The 14417-nt window shown below is 52.5% G+C and overlaps 1 protein-coding gene across 5 annotated transcripts in view; it reads left to right on the top strand.

Annotated features, from left to right (window-relative positions):
• The window catches only part of TBC1D22A (TBC1 domain family member 22A), a 343202-nt gene that overhangs the window by 209110 nt on the left and 119675 nt on the right, over positions 1-14417 (top strand). The window lies entirely within an intron of this gene.

Raw genomic sequence — 14417 nt, 5'->3', positions numbered from 1 at the left:
CTTTCAGAAAGCAACTTCAAACCTCTTTTTTTTTTTTTTTTTTAACATTTGTTTCATTTCTTAATCTGTTCTCAAATGTAGTTTCTTTCTTTTCTCTTGGGGAGAAAGAGATTGAACCCTGGGTGTTAGATGTGGGTCGTAGTCCTCTAGCCTGCTGGGGCAGCCTCTTGAATTCCGCGTCACTTGCATAGTGGTCAGACTTTTTGGGGAAGGGCTGTGCACAGAGCAGTTATTCAGAGAAATACATACCAGCATCAGTTGATTCTATAAAATCACCCACCATCATGGTTGACTGTGGGTATATGTGACAAAGGCATTCGTGTGTAAAATAGACAACCTCTGATGTGCTGGCTGTGGCCTAAAAGACCTCTATCATCTTCTAAATATGCCTCTGAGTCTGCTCACTCATGCTGGAAGCAGTGGGGCCTATGGGGGCTGCTGTCTACTGGCCCCTTGGATAGCTCCTGTGGAGCCTGGATCGAGGGGACCCGTAAGCAAGGAAGGTACGTGTGTGTGTGCGCGTGCATGCTGGGCGTGCGTGTCTGCCTGCATCGGACAGCAGAAGGCTGATTGTCTCATGCGCGTGACACTGTTCATGAAAAGGGAAGCCAGGAGGCAGGACAGGAGGAGGCAGAGAAACCTGGTCATTAATCAGCGAATTTGAACAATATCGTGAATTTCAGCCCAAAGGGATTTTGATCCACAGTGTCGAGACTGTCACCAGAGCTGCTTAGGGAGGCCAGAACCTACCAACAGAAATATGCGTTCTCAATTTCTTATCCAAACTGTGCTTTCTCTTTCTTTAGTGAAAAAATGGGGACAAATCCTTCTTCTACCTAATCTTAGTGGTGCCAGATTTAGCAAATAAAAATATGGAACACTCAGTTAAATTTGAATTTCAGATAGATAACAAACAATATTTTAGTTTAAGTATGCCCCGTGCAATATTTAGTACATACTGAAATTCTGGTTTCACTGGGCCTCCTGTATTCTATCTGGCAATTCTGCAAAGCGTGAGGTCAGAGTGGGGCCAAGTCGAATTCAGACCCTGTCCTAAGCTTCAGGCTGCCCTTTTCTCCTGGGGTTACATATGGTGATGAAAATACTGCCTTACATAAAGGGCTCTTTGAACTTACAGGACATATATGTATACACACAAACACGTGCACACCAATACACACCTACACACACCCCCCCCACACACCCCCCCACACACACCCCCCCCACACCCCCCCCACACACACACCCCCACACACACACCCCCACACACACCCCCCCACACACACCCCCCCCCCACACACACACCCCCACACACACCCCCCCACACACACCCCCCCCACACCCCCCCCACACACACCCCCCCACACACACCCCCCCACACACACCCCCCCACACACACCCCCCCCACACACACACACCCCCACACACACCCCCCCCCACACCCCCCCCCACACACCCCCCCCACACACACACCCCCACACACACCCCCCCACACACACACCCCCCCCACACCCCCCCACACACACTGCACGTGCTTCATTTTATTGGCCTGGGTACTGCATTCGAGGTCATTCTCCTGTGCAGCACAGTGCTGCTGTGTCAGGAGGGGCAGCCTGTCTCCTCCAGGAAGGATTCTTGTTCGTGGCCAAGGCTTCGATTGAGCTGGAAACCAGCTGAGCTCTTTTGACTTTTCACAGCACCGTCGTCGTGATGAGGCTGGCCACCAAGCGACATTTTTTAACTGAGGTTATTCTTCTTCATTAGGTATGACCAGTTTCTGACTCACTAATTATTGTTCTCTGAAAGGCTTTGTTAGGACCCCTTGACCATTTTGGTGAATATATTCACAATCATGCAGAGACTGACCGCCCTGTGAGGGGTTGGATTTTTCTTTGCAATGACCATGGATGATGACTTTTTGAAATCTGTTTTCTGTCGCTCAAATCTGTGAGCATAGCTGTGATGGCTGGCCCATGGCTACTTAGGACATTACCGTGTGGCCCCGTGTCCTCCGAATGCAGGCCGATCCTGTAGGAGGTTCATACTTCGTGACTCAGTCGCGTAATCAGATTTGCGTTTCCTTCCTCTCTAGTCCATTTTCCACACTACTGCTGATGTTCTGTCTGTAAACATGGTTGGACCTCCAGGCTCTCAATGAGGTGGCAAAAACGTACAGTGCAGTGACCTCCAGTGCCCATCACAGTTCTGTCCCACACCCCCTCGTCCTCCCGCCAGCTTTAGGCTGTGTCGAACCCTGGGGCTATCTGTTTTCCTTAAGCACAACATGTGATTGGAGCTTCTGCTCTGGGTCCTCCTTCCTGTTGTTTGCTCTGCTGGAAATGCCTCTCCCATCCTGCTGTGCCCTCCCCAGGCTGTTAGGCACTCTCATTTGCTTTCAGCAGCACCGGTCCCGGTCCTGGCAGTGCTCACAGGTGAAGGGAAGGATTTGCTGGATTGAGGGGAGGGCAGGTGGGTGGAGTAAGTGTCAGACAGGACTTCGGCCTGCAGGAGCTGATGGTTGGGGGGATAATGGGCACAGCAGGAGCAGGAGACAGCTAAGTGCAGCCTGGGAAGGCTTTGTGGACCACACATTTGGTGGCCCAGTGTGCCTGCCTTGGAGGCAAGTGTACAGGAGGCCCTTCTTTAGGCCAGAGCCAAGAAACTGCAATTGACAGTCCCAGGAAGATGTCACTGTCGCACTGACCTAGGCTGAGGGCAGGCCAAGGCCCCTGGGTCCCTGCATCTGAGCCGGCTTTTGGGCCACCACTGAGCACTTCTAAAGTGTGTTGGCAGTATGCCACAGCCAGCCCACTGTGCATAAGGCACTGCGGGCGTGGGGGGCACAGAGCATTTGTCCAGTGCTGTCTGTAAGGTGTTTGTGAGGATCGCACACAAATAAAAAGGTGACTGCTTCCTGTGGTCGTGCTGATGGGTATCACAGGCCAGGTGTGCTGTGTGAGCACACGAGGGAGGAGGAAGGTTTTCTTGCCTGGAAGTTCAGTAGCTTGTGTCTTAGTCTGCCTGCACTGCCAGAGCAAAGCACCACTGACTGGGTGGTCCAAACAGCAGACATTTGTTCCTCATGGTTCTGGAGGCTGGAAGTCCGAGATCAAGCTTCCAGCCAATTTGGTTTTTGGAGAGGGCTCTCTTCCTGGCTTGCAGACAGCTGCCTTCTCGCTGTGTCCTCACATCGCCCTTCCTCTGTGTGTGTGTGCAGGAGGCGGTGGGGAGTGACCTTCTCTCTAGAATCGCTTCTTATAAGGACGTTAATCCTAAGGGTCAGGACCCCACCCTTATGACTTCATTTAACCTTAATTAACTTTCTTATGGACATCATCTCTAAATACAGCCACACTGGGGCTTAGGGCTTCAACAATAGGAATTTTGGTGGTGAGGACACAAACATTCGGTCCATAACAGCTTGGAAGTGTGGCTTTTGTGTTTGAAACTAAGATATAGTCCACAGAAGTCGTCTTCATCTTCCTCCTCCTCCTTCGTTAGCAGGAAACATGACCCATGTCTTGAGCAGGTGAAATGGGAGAACTAAGTTTCAAATTTTCCAAAGAAAAATAATGACATGATAGAAGGAAGAGTTATTCGTATTTTCCTTTTGAAATAGAATCTTTGAGGCTTGTGTTATCGAAGGCACCAAAAAACACCAGGAGATTTGGATTTTATCAGTTGAAATGGCCTTTAAAGAAAGACTTGTATTCCAGAAGAGTATCGATTCTTGCTAGAATGACTATTTAAGAAACTGAATCCCACAGATGTTTGTTAAGTGTGTTGGGTGTTGAACCTCAGCCTCTGTTTGCTGCCTTCAAGGCTGGGAGTGCTGAGGGTGTGGGGAGAAGGGCTGTGAGGGTCAGTGCCCAGGAGGGGCTTCAAGCAGCGCCTGGCATGTTGTGAGCTTCATTCAGTGTTGGTCCCGTTATTATCATCCTCGTTTGTTCTGAACGTGTATAGCAGAAGGGTTAATGGCGGATGGTAACACTTCTTCTGAGGGTTGGGGACTGTCATCTGAGCGCTCTGCTTAGCCATGTTGAACTTTACTGGGCGGTGAAGGGCCCTGTCCAGCGCCGGCTCCCTGGGCAGGCTCCTCTGTCCGCCCCCTAGGGATGCCCATTAGCGTGGATGATACTGACTGACCCTAGGGAGACCCTGGCATTGGCCATTATTATTATTATAATTTTACACTTTCATCCCTAGGCAAAAAAATGCTGAATGCATCCCTGGAGGATAGTTCTCCCTTGTGTGTTAACAGCTTTATCTACTTACACATTTTCCCTTTCCTGTGTTTTTTAATTTAGGTTAAATGTGATTTTAATGAAATTTCTCTGAAAGCTGTCTTGACTACATTGTAAGGTTAAAATTGACTTATTCTTTCAAGATAGAATTCAGTTACAGCTAGTAAACTAGATTCGGCTTTATTACCACCCAAGTGAAAATATTTTTATTACTGCTACAAGGTAAGCAGTCAGAGAGCAGAGAATAAATCAGCAGTGTGGCTCTGGCCTGTGGAATATTCAGTGTGCGACAGTGAACAATAACAAGCTCCCTCTCCCGTGCTCGCATCCTCATTAGGCCCTGGAATGGCTGATGTGAACATTTGGAATGATAGCGATATTTCTCTTGAGACACATGGACCTGGTGATTGGCAAAGCACACGAGTAGTGGCAGTGACGTCGGTATAGGAAGTCGTGTTGACTTGCAGAGAGGCCTCTGTGTGGGCCACCCGGGGCTGCGTTCTTGTGCCCCTGTCTCCCCATGGACCGCTGCTCAGGGCCCTTCCCAGTTTGAATGTGGCTCAATACTGTGCATGTCACTGCCTGTTCGAGTCATTTCGACAGCAAACCCTCCCCAGCCGAGTCTGCGGTACTCTGCAGCTTCTCACTCTCTCCGAGTGTCATGAATTCCTTAAGTCAAGTTGATTTAATGTGCCTCCAATTGAAAACCTACATGGATATTTTGTTGTATTTTTGGGAAGAGGGATGTATTACCCAGTATAAAAAAATCAAAGAAAGAGAGGAAGTTTAGTATAATCCAAAAAATAATTAGGAATATACGCCCAGGTTCTAGTTCAGCCTCCATCGCTGACTCTGAACTTGGTTGCTGCTACTGCTAATAATAATAATAATAACAGCAGCTAGCACCTGTTAAGTGCCTGTGGTGTACGAGGCACTGTTCTCAGTTGTTTGTCTGTAGTATCGCGTTGACTTTTCACAACCACCCTACACAGTGGCATATTGCTATCCCTATTTTAAGAGCCCCGCCCCTTTTCTGGGCTCATTTCCCCCATAGGCTGGGTGCTCTCCATGCTGCCTCCAGCTCTGCCTGTGCTGGGTTGGTACTGAACACAGCAGAGCTGCGGGCTCAGAGTCCTGCCCATCCCTGCCTGTGCCCCAGGATCTGCTTGGGGAGCAGCTGCTGCAGCGATGCCCACTACCAGACCCTCGTCCCCCACCCCTGTGAGGTTGCTCTTGGGTTCCTGGCCAGCATGTCATGCCTTCTTGTGCCCACCCTCTGTGCCAGCCTGTCAGGAGCAAGGGGGTCAGAAAATCGAATATACCCTCTTTAAATGAAGAGCTGTGGTCCCTCCTCCTTGGCTTTGAGCGTGGGCCTGCATTTGCGTCCCGGAGCCCCAGCAGGCAACGAAGACCCGGTGTGCCGAGTGTGCTCAGGATGTGTTGGTGGATTAACGGGGAGGTGTTTACTGTAGTGCCCTGCACATGACGGCTCCCGCAATGTTCGTGGCTTTGAGTTGCTTCAATATAGTTTGAAGATGCAACGCTGTGTTTACAGAGTGGATGTTTAGGGAGTTAAAGCAGTTTCGTGTTTGTGACTCTAGTCTCTGGATGTTTGTTGTACCATGTAGGTTTCCTCCCTGGCTTCTCTTTTACCTGAGACTCTCAAGTCCCCATCCTACTGCCCTTTAATCCATAGAATGGGTGATTTGATGTGTGGAAAAGCTCCATAATTTGTGCCAGTGCAACCCATGCTACTGCTACATCATTTGTAAAAGTGACAGAAAAATATTGCACATACTGTACAAGTGACAACAGTTTTTGGCTGACTAGGTGAGAATTGACTCTCTTGTGATCTTCTGAGAATTGTCTTGCCTCAAAGTGAAGGTTCCCTCTGACTGATCTGGGCCCTTTCCTCGCTGTGACTTGTGAGCCTCTTGGGGTTACCGGCTTCTCTCCCTAATTGACCATCGTGCGATTGTAGAGACAGTGCTTTCCCTTTGGAGGAGCCTTCATCTTGAGTGACAGTCTTCAGATATATTCCGACCACCCCAGGGTTGTTAGGGTCTCCAGGGAAGTGATGCCTGCCAGAGTGCTTTGAACTGCTCGCCTCCTCTGTGAGAGACGGGGTCTGCAGGCATATGTGGAGGTTCAGGGACTCAGAGGATCCGGGCTCAGGGCCTGTAGCCACGGTGGCCTGAGATGGTGCAGTGCTGCACCGCCCTCTGCCCTCCCCCACCTGCACCTACCAGCCTTTGCTCCATGAGCCCAGTCCCAGGGGCCTCCCCACTATGGTCTTGGGACCTCAGGGTCGGGCCTGTGGCCCCTCCTGCCATCTCCAAGGCCGGAGTGGCATGTTGGAAGAGTGGGGCTGCAGCCTTGTTGCTGGGGACCCTCCTTGACCTTCCCTGGTTTCCCTGCTGTGCCTCTGCTCTGCTCCACCGCCTTCCCGGCCCTTCCTGGTTTCCTCCCAATTTAAGCTGATTTTCAGGTGTCCCTCCTGACCAGATAGAGAGGGACAACTCTCCTCCCATGTTTGGGCCAGCAGGGTCTTGAGAGGCTCTTGGGGCTAGCAGCCTATAGGAAGGACCACACTTAAATCCCTCGCAGAACAGAGGGATTAGCTCGCTTTTTAAAACCTCGTGCTGATGTGTGTGTGGCTGGGTTTTGACCGCTGAGGACGTTCTGTCCTATGTTAGAGGATGGAACATTAACAGTCACTCCGGGATTTCTTTCTTCCAGGCCTGCACTTAGCAGGAATCATAAAAGACTCCCTGTTCAGAGCAGAGGCCCCCTGAGAGCATCTGGCCACCACCACCCAGCCCACTTTATGGCCTTGGGCAGCCGTTGTGCTCCAGTTATGGCCAAGCTACGGGTGGGCCGGGGAGGGGGTCTCCCCCATGCAGGGAAGTGGGGGCCGGGTGGATGCGCTTGTGTTGGAGACGCTGTCTCTGCCTCTTGTGCGTCTGTAACTTTCCCAGGGCTTTGCTTCCTGGAACTGCTTGGAGACACTGTACAGGAACAGCAACCCGCTGTTAGCATTTCACTTGCAGCTGCTCTGGTGGGGCGCGTGTTTACCCGGGAGGCAGTGATGGCCATCCAGTGAGTAATGAGATGCAAGCACATGAGCCCTTCCAAACTCATGATGTAGATGCTTTTCTCCTTAATGATGGTATCTTTGTGACCCTCCGTCCCAAGATTGATGTTTGGAGTTTATTGCCAAACCGAGACTAGTTAATTAAATTGTAAGTAAAGACTTCCAAATACGGCGATTCTCCATGACCTTAAGAAGAAAAAGTTGTCTTAGTTTTGAATGTAGGCCATCAAACTGGTTTTGAAATGATTCCCCACAGTCGTTTTTGTTCCTGGTTACAAGTTGCTGGAGAGAATATGAGTGGTTTTATCTCCCAAACCATAAAGAACCAACATCCCTCTTAAAATCAGGGCAGGAGGCAGCACTGGCAGCTGGGTATTTCCATGCCAGAGGTTGACGGAAGGAGGACAGCTTATTGCTCTGGAGGTCATTGTCCTTTCCAGGCCAGTGAGCCATGGCCCTTCATGCAAGGCAGTAGAGGCATCTCCTGTCTTGACGAAGGTAGACTCGAGATGGCCCCTCTGGCCTGGGTCCTCTCTGCTTCGGGCTGTGGATCCCTGAGGGGCCCAGCCTTCCAGGCGGGGTGCTTTCTCATCTTCTCCGAGCTCAGTCATGCTGCTTCCCTCTGCAGTCCCACACCCCTGCCACTGCACGGAGGACAGTGCAGGCAGAGCGCATGCCGTGGATCTTCCTGCAGTTCAAGTCTCCCGCCCTCTGCTGTGTCCGGGCCCTTCCGTCCAGAAACCCCTGGTTTCACATCTTTGGAGATAAACCTCCTGTGCTCTGGGGAGAGCAGGAGCTGCTGCTAGGCTGGGGGATGTCTAGTTGCTTCTTAAAGACCGGTCCTCTGTGTTCCAGCCTGCCTCATCCGTTTCCAGGGGTCTGCTGTGCTGCCGGTGTCTGAGATGTGGGTGTCAAGTGCAAATCAGGTTGCTTCTTGGCTTTTTGAAGTGCTGGCTCAGGCTGGAGCTTTTCAGGCCCCTGGGGGAGACCCCGCTTGTCCATTTCTTTCTAGTTTCTCAGATCTTCCTTCTTGTTCTTCTCTTGCGCTTGAGTATTTGCCCCCTTGCGTCACTTTGTGGGGGACTGGGATGGAGGAGAGGTGAATGCATGTGCTCAGAAATCTCTCTAACGGCTCTTAGGTCGTCCTGGGGTAGGATGAGGTGCCCCAGATGGTGGGCCCTGGTGAAGAGGTCTCACCGGACGTTGCCAGTGAATGCCTCTGCATGGCTGGTGAGTGTGCACTGCTTACTGAGCTCCACCCAGGTCCCTGGCACTCTGCTGAGCAGCATGTGTTCTGGATTTCATTTATTCCCTGTGTAGTGGAGGAGGTCGGAGCTGACGGTATCTCTACTGGACAGATGGGGAAACTGAGGCTGAGAGGAGCATCTTGCCTGAGTCACACAGATGAAATGTGGGGTTTCTTGACCCTGGATTCTTTGCTTGTCGCCCCTCGGCCAGAGTTCCTGGAGGTGCTGTGCATATGTGTGTGTGTGCGAGTATGTGTGCCTGCTCTAGTCTCTCTTGTTGCTGCCATGTGGGAAGCCCCCACTCCTGCCTAGCTCTGCTCAGGGGCTCTTAGTGACCCTCTGTGGAACCCGCTGCAGCCATGAGGAGGCAGCCGCCCTCCTGCTTCCCAGCTGCCTGGGTGGCTGAGAGCCCTGTGCCAAGTGTCTGTACAGACTGGCTCCCCGGGGCGCTGCCACCCCTGTCCTCTGGCACATGGGTGCACGCTGGCATGAAGCAGTAAAAATGTGGACCCATGGGTTCTTCTCTGGTAACTCACATGCATAGGCACCAGGCGTTCATTTTGCCACGCCTGTGGGAACACTGGGGACACAGCAGGCTGTCATGGGGCTAAGGCGAGAGCAGAGATAGCCACTGTCACAAGTCACCCATCATGTGTGCCCAGTAACTGACACTACTCAATTGGCTGTGGAGCTGAGGGGTGCTGAAAGAGCTGGGTTGCAGATACTGACAAAGTGCCTGGGGGAGCTTGAAGGGGGTCCCTTGGAGGAGCAGCTGTGAGTGTCCTCACACTGTCACCCACTTGGGGAAGGCAGCTCTCTTCATTTGATCTGCACAGAGCATCCTGAGAACAATGAATGCTTTTAGCTCCCTGGTTAATTGATTGAATTATAGAGGTGTGAGAACACCATGGCCCACCCACTTTTTACACTTGGATGTGTCTCTTCTAATTACAAGGAAACCTGCAATTCCACTTGAATCTCTAATTTCCTACTTGGTGATCTTCCTCTTGCTGTTCTGGCGTGGCCCTAAGTGAAGAAAGAGCTCCAGCAGGGTTGTGTCTTGTCTTGCCACCACACATGTATATGTGTAGTCGTTTGGGTGGAGCAGTTTCCTGTGGCACTATCGATATGGGCTGTTGTACTGTTGTCTGCTTACTGACAACAGCAGTTGAGAGCCAGGGCTGGAAAGACCTGCTGGGCCGGCAATTCCAGGTAGGCTGAGGTCTTCTTGCTCCTCGGAGCAGCCTGGCTCCTGGAGCCTGCTGGGTTCTTGGCCTTACGCTGGCCAGTGCGGCTGGGCGGTTAGGCCCAGCGCTGAGCACGGGCAGTGGAGGACCGGGGGTGTCCTCCTCCCCATCATCTCCTCACGGAGAGCAGCCTCTGCTTCTCTGCCACTCAGCCCCTGCCTGGCCTCCTGAGTCTCCGCTGGGCCCTCCACACTTCAGATGCCTCCTGGGGTGGCTGAGCAGCTAAGGGTTGAATTAGGGCCACCGTAGGAGTCTCAACATGCATCTCCCTAGTTGCTCCCTCCCTGCTTCACGTGAGCCCAGCCCTTCTAAGTAGGACTAGACTTCTCCAGCTCGTTAAAATTGTGTGAATTTGGGCATTGGTGCCTTGGTCCTGGGTGCACCCCCTCTGTCTTGGCCCTGGGAGGCCTGGGTTGCAGGAGGCCCCCAAGCACTTGCCGGCCTGTCAGCCAGCCTGGTCAGGGCAGCCCAGACCCCAGTGTGCAGATGCTGGTACCCACTCCCTAGGTCCCCTGCTCCTGTGCTGTGGGCCCCTGGCTGGTCGCCGCACTCCCGAGGAGCCTGTGGGCAGATGCTTGGGTAAGCTGCCTTCGAGATACCCGCTGTTAAATATTTTGAGTGCTGTCCTTGCCTCAGTCAGTTTACACAGGTGTCCTGGGAAAAGGGCCCCACTGTTCGCTCATCCTGAGGGCCAGGCCGGGAGAAGCAGCGCATGCACAGAGAGAGCACTAGCTTGTTTGCCCACGCTGCGACCCTGTCGGTGGGAGGCTCTGGAACTCTGCTGTCCCCCAGAGCATGGAACAGCACAGCCCTTCCGTTTACGACGCAGGAACCCCTGAGCTCTGTCCTTTGCTGCACGGCTCCTCCTGGCTTCTTCCTGATGTCCTTTAACATGGAGCTGGATGGACCTCCTGTGGCTCTGCCCCCAGTTATGGCTGCCTTTATCTCCAGAATGTTCTTTTCGTTGTTTCCTCGTTGGAAGCCTGAGTGGAGGCTTCATTGGCGAGGCCCCCAGGAATGGGATCTGAGTGTCAGCCCCGGGCTGCGTGGCTGACCTCGGCCACGTGCAGCAGCATGCAGCCCCTTTGCGTGCTCTCTCCCCTTACCCTGTGCTTTGTTATCAGCATTACCCCTGCATTCCTAGGGTCTGCGTTTCCACATTTGCCCACTGCACCCTGTGCCTGTGCGAGCAGTGGCTGTCCCTGCCGCCCCGGCTCCCTCCCAGAGGCAGGCACTTGTCAAAGGAGACAGTGGTCAGCAGGATTTGAGCTGACACTGTCTTCTAGGAGAAATAGACTGGCCAGAACCTTGGGAAGTGATTTCCTCTGGGCGCAGGACAAGCAAGAGGAGGTTTCTGGTTCTGTTTATCTTTACTCCACGAAACAGATGAGAGGCACCCGGAAAGGCCCATGTCACGCAGTGGGGGGGGGTGGGACCGGCCTTCACGCGCACCTGCCTTGTGCTGCCCAGCTTCATGGCAGTCTCGTCTCAAGATGGGGGCTTTGAGGGCAGGGGGTGCTCAGTGCTGCGGGTGTTCCAGGGATGCAAGAGAGGCGGTGGCCTGGGCTTGACCTAGAGGGAGCCCGAGAGTGAACGCGCAGGGATGGGGCTCGGGGGAGCAGGGGTCCGGAGTCCTGGTCCAGGTGGCAGTGGGGGATGGTGAGTGACTCGTGTATTTACTCCTGGATGTGTCAGTGTGTTTCCCCAAAATGACGGCATTCTCCTAGCTGAGCACGGAACTGTCAAGGAGTCAGGAGAGGATCATGGATAGAGTGCTGGGGTCTCCGCTGCAGACCCTGTTCACGTTTCACCCCTTGTCCCAGTTGCGCCCTTTACTGCGAGAGAAAGCCCCAGACCATGAGGGCACTCAGTTATCCTCTCTCCAGTCTCCTTTCACCTGGAGCATAACTCGGCCTCTCTTGGGGTTTCAGGTCTCCGTCATTTTTGAAGCACGCATGTCGCTTTTTTGTTTTTTTCAGGTCGTGCCTTAATTTGGGCTTGTCTGATGCTTCCCTGTGGTGAGATCAGGTCGTGCAGCTTCGCAGGAATGCTGCAGACATATGGCCGTGTCCTTCTCGGGGCACCGTGTAGGGGACATGTGGCGCGGGCTGTCCTGCCAGTGCTGCCGTACCCCTTGATCGGGGCTGGGAGGTATCCGCCAGGCTGCTCCACTGTAGAGCGCATGCTTCCTGTTTGTGTTCAGAAGCATCTTGTGGGAGGCCATGGAGACTGTGCAGCTGTCCTGCTCGTCCTCAGACTGTTAGACACCAGTCTGAGTGGCCGATAATGGGGCCTTTAGCCTGAAGCAGTTTTTGCTGACATTTCTAACCCCACCACTTTTCCATGTTTGTTAGTTAGCTTTCTACCATAAGGAAAGGCTTTCCCTTCTCCCATTTATTTATATGTTTGAACTTGGGGATTCCTATTTTATTCAAGAGGTTATAAGTCTTTGCTATCATTAAGTATTTTGATGCTCAAAATTTCTCAAGCTTGGTGTAGGAAGCCTTTTTTTTTTTTTTTTTAAAGATTTTATTTTTTCCTTTTTCTCCCCAAAGCCCCCCGGTACATAGTTGTGTATTCTTCGTTGTGGGTTCCTCTAGTTGTGGCATGTGGGACGCTGCCTCAGCGTGGTCTGACGAGCAGTGCCATGTCCGTGCCCAGGATTCGAACCGACGAAACACTGGGCTGCCTGCAGCGGAGCGCGCGAGCTTAACCACTCGGCCACGGGGCCAGCCCCGGTGTAGGAGGCCTTTTAAGGAAATTTTCCACTGAAAAGGATGAGATAATAGAGTAGCTCCAAGGTGGAAAATTGCATTTTGTGTGAAAGTCTCATGAGCGTGTCTGAAAGCCAATGGGAGGGAGATGATGGGGGATGGGAGGTGAGAGGAGGTTGTCTCTGAGCTGGCGGAGCGAGAGACCCCAGGAGTGGTGGTTTCTGTCCGCGGTGGATGGTGACGCTTCTGTCTCTGGACGAGGGTTGGAGGGGAGATGAGGAGAGGTGCTCCCCGAGTGCTCATGGAGGGGACAGAGTCAGGTTGGGTCTTCTGAGAGGCCGGGTGGGGTGGGCTCTGGGCACATCCCGGCTCTACCTATGCTCAGTTTTTCTGGGAGCAGCCTGAGAATGTCTGGGTGCAGAGGGAATGAAGCAAAGGACACTTAAGGCTTTCATATGACAGATAAGAAAACAAAGAATGAACTGCAGTCTGCCCCTCCTGAGAGCAATTATGGGAAATAAGAATTTTTCAGTTATCTGGGGTTAGGTTTTCAGTGCTAGAAATGTGAAAAAAATTCCCTTTTCTGTCAGAACGGGGTAAGGGGCCTTAGGTCTTTGAGTACGTTGATGATGAATAAACAACCTCCTTGAACAGATATTCTCTGATAAAGTAAACTCCTTGCTTTAAAATACACTCTGGTTACTTTTTTAAAGAGGTGTGGAAGCTGAGTGCCTGGATGAGCCTTGGCCTGCTTGTTCTGTAGCGGCTGAGGCTCTTGTAACAGGTTCACCGCTTGTCCCTCAGCAGCTTTGGGGTTGTTCATAAATACTGAAAGCGAACAGAAGAGAAACGGTCCATAAGGCGCTGCCATGTCAGGACACAAAATTGGCCACTGACACCAGAATCGGATTATTCTCTGCACAACCTGCTTCCCACAGACCCCTGGGTGCCGGACTGAGTGGGTGCCAAGCAGCGTTAGGGGGCCTTTCCTGGAAGGCTCTGTGCAGGGTGGGCAGGAGCGGAGTGCGCATCTCAGGGCCCTCTGTGTCCGTTCATCTGGTCACTCCCAGGCATGGTGGCTGAGGGCCTGGGCGTCGGCCCCTGTGACTGGTCTTCCCAGCCTCCCTGTGTTAATGTGGATGGTTACAGTTATAGCGGCATTGTCGGTGGAAGGGGGCGGCCTGTTTGGGGTGGTGGCGTCACCCTGTATTCAGCCTGCATTGCAGCATCTCTGTGTTGTGCATCAGTGCCGGGCTGGGCTGGGCGTGCACGTTGTTCAGCACTGTCATTATCCAGCACTGTCGTGCCTTGATGCAAGTTTTTATCCTTGACTCAGTTCTTTTGGTGATCTCAGTCAATGCGTGAAGACTACTGGTCTACCGTTTTAGTTGAATCTGAGAAAACAAAGTCATCAATTGGACTACTGTTAATTTAAGCCGCCTCTTCTCTGCTTTCCCTCGGCCCTGTTCTCCTGCCTCTTGGAACCAGGCTGTCTGTCTGTCCCAGTGACTCTCCCTCCCTTTGGCCAACTGCACACATTTATCTGGATGTCAGCTGTCAGTGACCAGTTAGTGAATGTCCACTTGGCATGAGGCGCTGAGCACCGTGTGAGGTATTGAGGACACGAGGCTGTGTTTCTAGAGATGCTTAATAACCACAAAGCAATGGATGCTGCTTCGCAACGCCACCTCAGTGTCTCCTGCTCACGGGGCTGTTGTCATCATTAGGAATGGCTCCTGGTGGTGGACTGTGCTGAGGGAGGTGAGAATAAGTGTGGGCACAATGCACATGAGCAATTGACTCAGGGGCCTAATTTGAGTCTGGAGGAATTGACTGGGCAGCGTACTTCAGGATCCACCCTCCTTCCCCTC

Source organism: Equus asinus, chromosome 4, assembly GCF_041296235.1.
Source record: "Equus asinus isolate D_3611 breed Donkey chromosome 4, EquAss-T2T_v2, whole genome shotgun sequence".
Taxonomy (NCBI): domain Eukaryota; kingdom Metazoa; phylum Chordata; class Mammalia; order Perissodactyla; family Equidae; genus Equus; species Equus asinus.
Note: the sequence above shows the minus strand (reverse complement) of the source record. Positions and strands in the feature narration are given on the sequence as shown.